The following is a 6,000-nucleotide window of genomic DNA, read 5'->3' on the forward strand; positions in this document are numbered from 1 at the left end:
GCCGATGCCTGGGTTTACAGTCCCAGCTCTGCCACTTCCAGCCATATGATCTTGGGCAAGGGGCGTCATGTCTCTGGGCCTCAGTTTCCCCATGTGTCACATTAGCGATCATGATCATAATGGTGCCTCCCTCACAAGGCTGCCGTGAGGTGTAAACGGACAAACTACACGGGGTGCTCAGCATGGAGCCTGGCGCCCGGGAAGCACTCAGTGGGTGTGAGCTCATCATTACTCTCTCCGCCCCGGGTGTGGGGGTTCTAGGCCAGAGGAGGGCAAATCTCTGCATTCAGTGCCTGGGGTTTGCCCCTCCCGGAGAGCTGGGGCTGGCAATGCTCTCTGACCTTTGTGGCAGTATTTGAACAAGAGCTCTGGGGCCTGCGCTCAACTCCCTGGGCAGGGGTGTGGACTGAGGAGTTCAGGGGGACACAACTGAGACAGGAAGTGTGTGGCCTGGTCTTTGCCCCCCTGCCCCAGCTCGCTCGTGCTCCCTCTCTCCTCCGAGTCTGGGTCATACACAGGCTCCTCAGTCCCCCATCAGGACCCAGCTTTTTCCCTCTCAACAGCCCTCTTGGGGACCTAGCAGTCCCCTGGGGTGGACTCCTGTCTGTCCACCCCACCAGGGCCCGGACAGACCATCTCCCAAGCATCCCATGCAGCCCCTCCGCTTCCACCTGTCATGACAACAGTTGCTGGTAGGTTTCCAGGCAACGAGGGGGCATCCTGCCACTCTTCTTACTCTCCTGCCATCCCCCTGTCTGGCAGACCCATCCCACTCTCATCTCCCCACTGGGGATGGAGGGCTCCTGAACTGAGAGATGAGTTGCCCCTCCACCCAGCCAGAGAGGACGCACAGCTGTGCCCCTTCCTTCCACAGGGTGATGTGAAGGACCAATGCGGGCCTGAGCGGTCATCCGAACCCTGGCCTGGCGGTGGGGCCCAGTGAAGCCCCGCCTCTGGACTGGAGCCCCAGGCCCATCACTGTAGTTTGAAGATAAGCACTGAGCTCCCCTGGTGTCCTCTGAGATCCGCTCCCTGATGAGCTTCCAAATGTGCCCCCGTCCCCACCACCACACAGGGAAACCTACGCCTGCTGGCCCCGTGCATGTGCATGCGATCCGACACACCTCCAGGGGGACAAGAGTGTGGGGTCTGTCAGCCGGCTGAGGGCGGGCTGACCATGGTGGCTTCAGGCCATGCTGACTCAAGAACATAGCGAGGGGCCACAGTGACCATGGGGCACTGGTGTGTGCTCTGCACCCTGGTGGCCTTCCCATCCTGGGCCTGGCAGGGAGACAGTGTAGGCGGAAGCAGGGCACAGTTACAGGGAGGCTAGGAGCTGGGACAAAACTGCCGGGGGATGATGGAGGGAGAAGGGTGGGCTGAGAGGCCCGGAAAAGAGGCTCAGAGTTTGGAAGGAAACCAAGGGAAGGAGTGTGGAGAGAGTGACAGGGCAACAAGAGTCCCACGTGGAGGGCAAAGAGAAGAGGAAATAACAGAGGTGGCGGGGGTAGAGGGGCCGGTGAGACCTATGGCTGAGGCAGATGAGAGAAGAGTAGGAGGTGGGGGCCTGCACCTGAGCATAGCCCGCTGCTACCCTGGGGAGGAACAGTTGTTTCAAAAGAGCTGATAGTCTGGGCTTTTTGGAGATACCATTGGCACAACATTATATAGTTTCATGTGTACCACATAATGATTCAATATTTGCGAAATCATCACCACAATAAGTCTAGTTAACATCCATCATCACACACTCATACAGTTACAAATTTCCTTTCTTGTGATGAGAATAGATTTTTATGTGAGATCGCTAATTTTTTGGGGAAAAAATGTTGGCAACAAATTGAACATTTTGATAGCGTTAGGGGAAATACATTCACGGCCCACAGAATGACACCAGTGGATGTGCACAGGGAGGTGGGCAAGTGAGTGCAGGGCAAAAGCAGGAGGGGACAAGAAGAGGAGAGGGAGAGTGACACAGGCGCAGAGACAGTGCTAGGCTGAGACGGAAATAGAGGCGGTTCGCAGCAGATGGGGTGGGAGAGAGAAAGCCTGATGAATGAGTCCAGGGCACAGACAGATGAGTGAGGACAGGAAGGCACTGGGCTGCGGGGTGAGGTGGGGTGGGGTGGGAGACCCAGAGGCTTGATAGACAGGAGGTCCAGGTAACACCTTATGACAGATGCTGGGCCAGAGACATGGGGAAGGGATGAAAAATGGGGAGGGCTGGTGAAGGTCCCAGCAGGAAGGACAGGTGAGCAATGGGGGTGGGGAGGAGAGCAGACAGAGGTGGGGGCCGTGGCCAGAGACTGGAGCCAGGGCGCTTCAGAGGCTGAGAATTTGGCACTACCCCTCCCCCTCACAGCACCTCGGCCCGAAGAGCTGCCTCTCGCTCTGTGGCCTCTGTGCGCCTGCTCGAGTGTGCTTAGCTCTGGCTGCTTTCAAGAGATGTGTCAGTGGCCCTCTGACATCTCAAATCTCCGATCCTGAGGACACCCCCTGGGACCATTCTCTTAACCGCCTCTAGGAGGGATTAAGGGGGACTGCTTGGGTCTGATGGGGCTGGCTGTCCCTCCAGCACACGCAGCACGGGTGCCCCCCACACTGGGCTCTGGGTGCAACTGTATTTGCTGCACGTGGGGCTGCACCTCTGTAGCTGAGTCCACCTTAGAGCCTCTTGCTTTGTGTCTCTCTGTGAGTGGGAGGTCGCGGGCCAGCGGCTGTCCCCACGAGGTGCTGCCTTTGTCTCTCCCCCCAGGTCTCTGTGTATGCACACGACTCCAGGTCTTTCAGCCAGTCTCTCTGGCTAACTCTGGGTACCACAGCTGCATGGGTCACTGGGTCTCTGATTCCACATCTGGGTCTCTGGCTGCCAGTGAATGACTCTGTGTGTGTGTGTGTGTGTGTGTGTGTGTGTGCACGCGCACGCGTGTGCTCGCGCCCCTCTGCTTACCCTCTGCCTACCGGTGCCTCTGTGTCTTTCTCACACGTTCCCACCCTCGGCCTATGGCTGATCCTGGTCTCTCTGGTCCCTCTGACAAGTCACACTCTAAGCCTCCATCCTCCCCACCCCTACTCCTGCACCTGGTGGCGAGTGTTCTCTGGATCCTTCTTGCCAGCACCCTGCGTTTGTCCCCACCATCCCTGAGTCTGTGGCTCCCTGTGTCTCTGCCTGGCCCGCTGGTTTTCGCTCCTGTGTGTGTGCAAATGGAGTTGCCCTGTCTCCCTGACGCTCCCTTTCTTTTGGAAATGAAGTAACCATGTCTGTCTGGCTGTCTAATTGTGTGTGTGTCTGTTTGGGAGTTGGGGCCCCTATCTCACTGTGTCTGGGCCTCCATCTCTCTGGGTCCCACCTTCCCTGCCTTGTCTGCGAGTCTCTCATGCCTGTCTGCTGCCTCGCTGCCTGACCCTCCTTTCTGAGTGTGCGTTTGGACAATCAGCCGGCCAAGATTAGAGGAGACCCAGGGAAGAGCAGGAGGAAGGTGGGAAGGAGAAGAGGAGGCTTCCATGTACGTTAGAAGGAGCTGAAGAGACAGAAGATGCTACAGGAAGAGGGAGGGGCTGATCCTGGCCAGGGTCCTGGGGGGTGGGGAGTTTTTAGGGGGGAGAGGTTGCTGCCGGCTGCCTGGACCTGGAGGGAAGCGACTCTGGCTACTCCCAGCTGCCGCTGGAGCCTGAGTTCCTGTCTGGCGGCTGCGCGGCTGGGACTTGGGATGTGAGGCGCATAGCAATGGGGCTCTGCGGAGGCTCCACTGCAGCTCCCAGCTGGGGGGGCAGGGAGGGGGCTGAGGGGCAGCCCTGAGGCTCCCGTCCCCTCCCCCCTCCCAGCTGGGCTCTCCCCGGGGGATTTCCCCACCCTGAGAAAGTGTCCTCAGGAGAGTGGGGCTGAGGCTGCAGGGAGCAGGGCAGGCAGGGGGGAGGGTGCTTAGGGGGAGCAGTGAGGTGGGGGTGGGGAGACGAGGGTCAAGATGGGAGTGGCAGAGAGAAGAGGATAGGGTGGGTGGGCGAGGACTCAGACCCCCGGCCTGGGGAAGAGACGGCTGGGCCCCCTGGCCCAGGGGACGAGCCCAAGGAAGAGGGGGCTTGAAAACGTGGGCGGAACCCTGGATAGAGCCTGGGCCTCTGGCTTCCTGGACTGATGGGGACTTGGGAGGAGCCGAGGGTTGGAGAAAGAGGTTCCAGGGAGAAGGGCCCTAGTACTGGAGAGTCTGGGATCAGGGGCTCCCAGGGGTAAAGAGACAGGGGCTCTGTGTGAAGAAAGGTCATAGAGGGGGTCCCAGACAGAGACGCGTCTAAGAGAGAGAGGCTGCGAGTCCTGAGAGATGCTAAACTTGGGGTGTCCTGGGGAGAGGGTCAAGGGAGGAAGACATCTGAGGTGGGGAGTCAGAGATGGGCGGTGAGAGAATCCTGACGGGAAGGTGAGGTGCAGTCAGAAAGTCCTGGAAGAGCAGGTGTGAGGGTGGGAAGCCCCTGGAGGGCAGCAACTGGGGGGAGGGGCGGTGCCCAAGAGGCCAAGGCTAAGGACAGGGGGAGGGAGGCAGTGGTCCCAGCGAGACACGTGCCCAAGGGTAGAGGGCCCCGGAGCAGAATGGGGTCAAGGAAGAGGGTCTTGGGAAGAGGGCGGGGCAGGGGCTCAGTTGCCCACCATCAAAGGGTCTGGGGACTCCAGAGGGAGAATGGCTTAAGATTGGGGAGGGGTTGTCTCGCTTCCCAGTCACCCCCTCCGTCTTTCCCATCCACACTTCCCAAACTCCCCGGTTCTCCCCGGTTGCCAAGGCAACCGCTCCTGCCAGGCGCGGTCACCAAGGAAACCCCGTGCCCGCCTCTTCCCCCCCCATCACTGGCGTGCCCCCCCACCCCAAGCAGCAGCGGTGTGGAGGGTGGGAGGGGCAATGGAGGAGAAGAACCCGGACTCCCGCCCCAGAAAGGGGGGCCCAGACCTACCTACGCTCAGGAGACCCCCCCATCCCAAGCCTACATCCTCAACCCCACAGCTGGATACGCAGCGACCGCCAGACGTGCACCCCCCACCCCGACCCGTCCCCAGGCAGCTGGGACCCCCCCCCAACACAGAACTCGCTTGGCCCAGAGAACCCCCACCTGGCTACTTCCCCCACCCGCGTCGGCAATCCATCAGACCCCGCCCACTGTCCTCTGCCGCCGCCCCCCGTCCCGGAGGAGGCCTAAGACCACTGTCCCCTAATTAGAGAATGCCCCCCACCCGCTCCCCGAGGTTCCGCCTCCCGCCCCCGCTCGGCGCCCCTCGGTATCTACTCACAGCGAGGAAAGGGGCTCCTTCCGGGAGGCAGCATGCCCGGCCCGCGGGGGGAGGACCCCCCCAATGAGGCACAGGGATTTGGGGTGCGAGGCCCGTTGCGGGGAGGCGCGGGGGGCGGGGCTGCGGCCGGCCCGAGTCTCGCGCGTTATCCCCCCTCCCCGGCTCCGGGATGGGGAGGGGGCTTCCGCAGCTGCAGCAGCGGGGTTCGGGGGGCCGCTCTGCCTCCTGGCTCGCGCGCCCGCCTGCCGCCCGGCCCGGCGCCCTCGCCTGCCTGCCCGCCACCCGCCTTCCTTCTTGCCTTCCTTTCTTTCCTTCTTTCTTTCCTTGCTTCCTTCCTTCCAGCCTTCCCTCCTTCCTTCCCCCCTCCGCGGGCCGCCGGCGCCGCTCTCCCCCCACCCCACCCCCCCCAGGCCCCGGCCCCGGCCCCGGCCCCCGCCTCGGACGGTGCGGCAGCGACCGAGAGCAGCCGAGAGCGGCGGAGACGGGAGCTGAATACTGATGATGGAGGGGGAGCGGGAGGGAGGGGAGGGAGGGAGCGGGATGGGGGAGGCTGCCGGGGAAGGAAAGGAGAGGGGAGAGCAGAGAGGGAAGGGAGGGCAGAGAAGAGAGGAAGAGGGGGAAGAAAGAGGAGGGAGAAAAAGGGACAGGATGGGTGAGGGAGGGAAGGGGGAGGAATGAGAGTGGGGGAGGGAGAAGAGAGGGAGGATGGAGAGGAGTGGTGAGGA

The 6,000-nt window shown here is 61.8% G+C and overlaps 1 protein-coding gene across 1 annotated transcript in view; it reads right to left on the bottom strand.

The window, feature by feature from the left end:
• LRRC4B (leucine rich repeat containing 4B) overlaps positions 1 to 5,772 on the bottom strand; it is a 35,211-nt gene extending 29,439 nt beyond the window's left edge. The window contains exon 1 of the mRNA XM_033129593.1: positions 5,276 to 5,772. The gene's annotated coding sequence lies outside the window, so the exon portion shown is untranslated. The remainder of the gene's footprint in view (positions 1 to 5,275) is intronic.
• Positions 5,773 to 6,000: the final 228 nt, after the last annotated feature.

The sequence above is a fragment of the Rhinolophus ferrumequinum genome, chromosome 15 (genome assembly GCF_004115265.2).
Source record: "Rhinolophus ferrumequinum isolate MPI-CBG mRhiFer1 chromosome 15, mRhiFer1_v1.p, whole genome shotgun sequence".
Classification (NCBI taxonomy): domain Eukaryota; kingdom Metazoa; phylum Chordata; class Mammalia; order Chiroptera; family Rhinolophidae; genus Rhinolophus; species Rhinolophus ferrumequinum.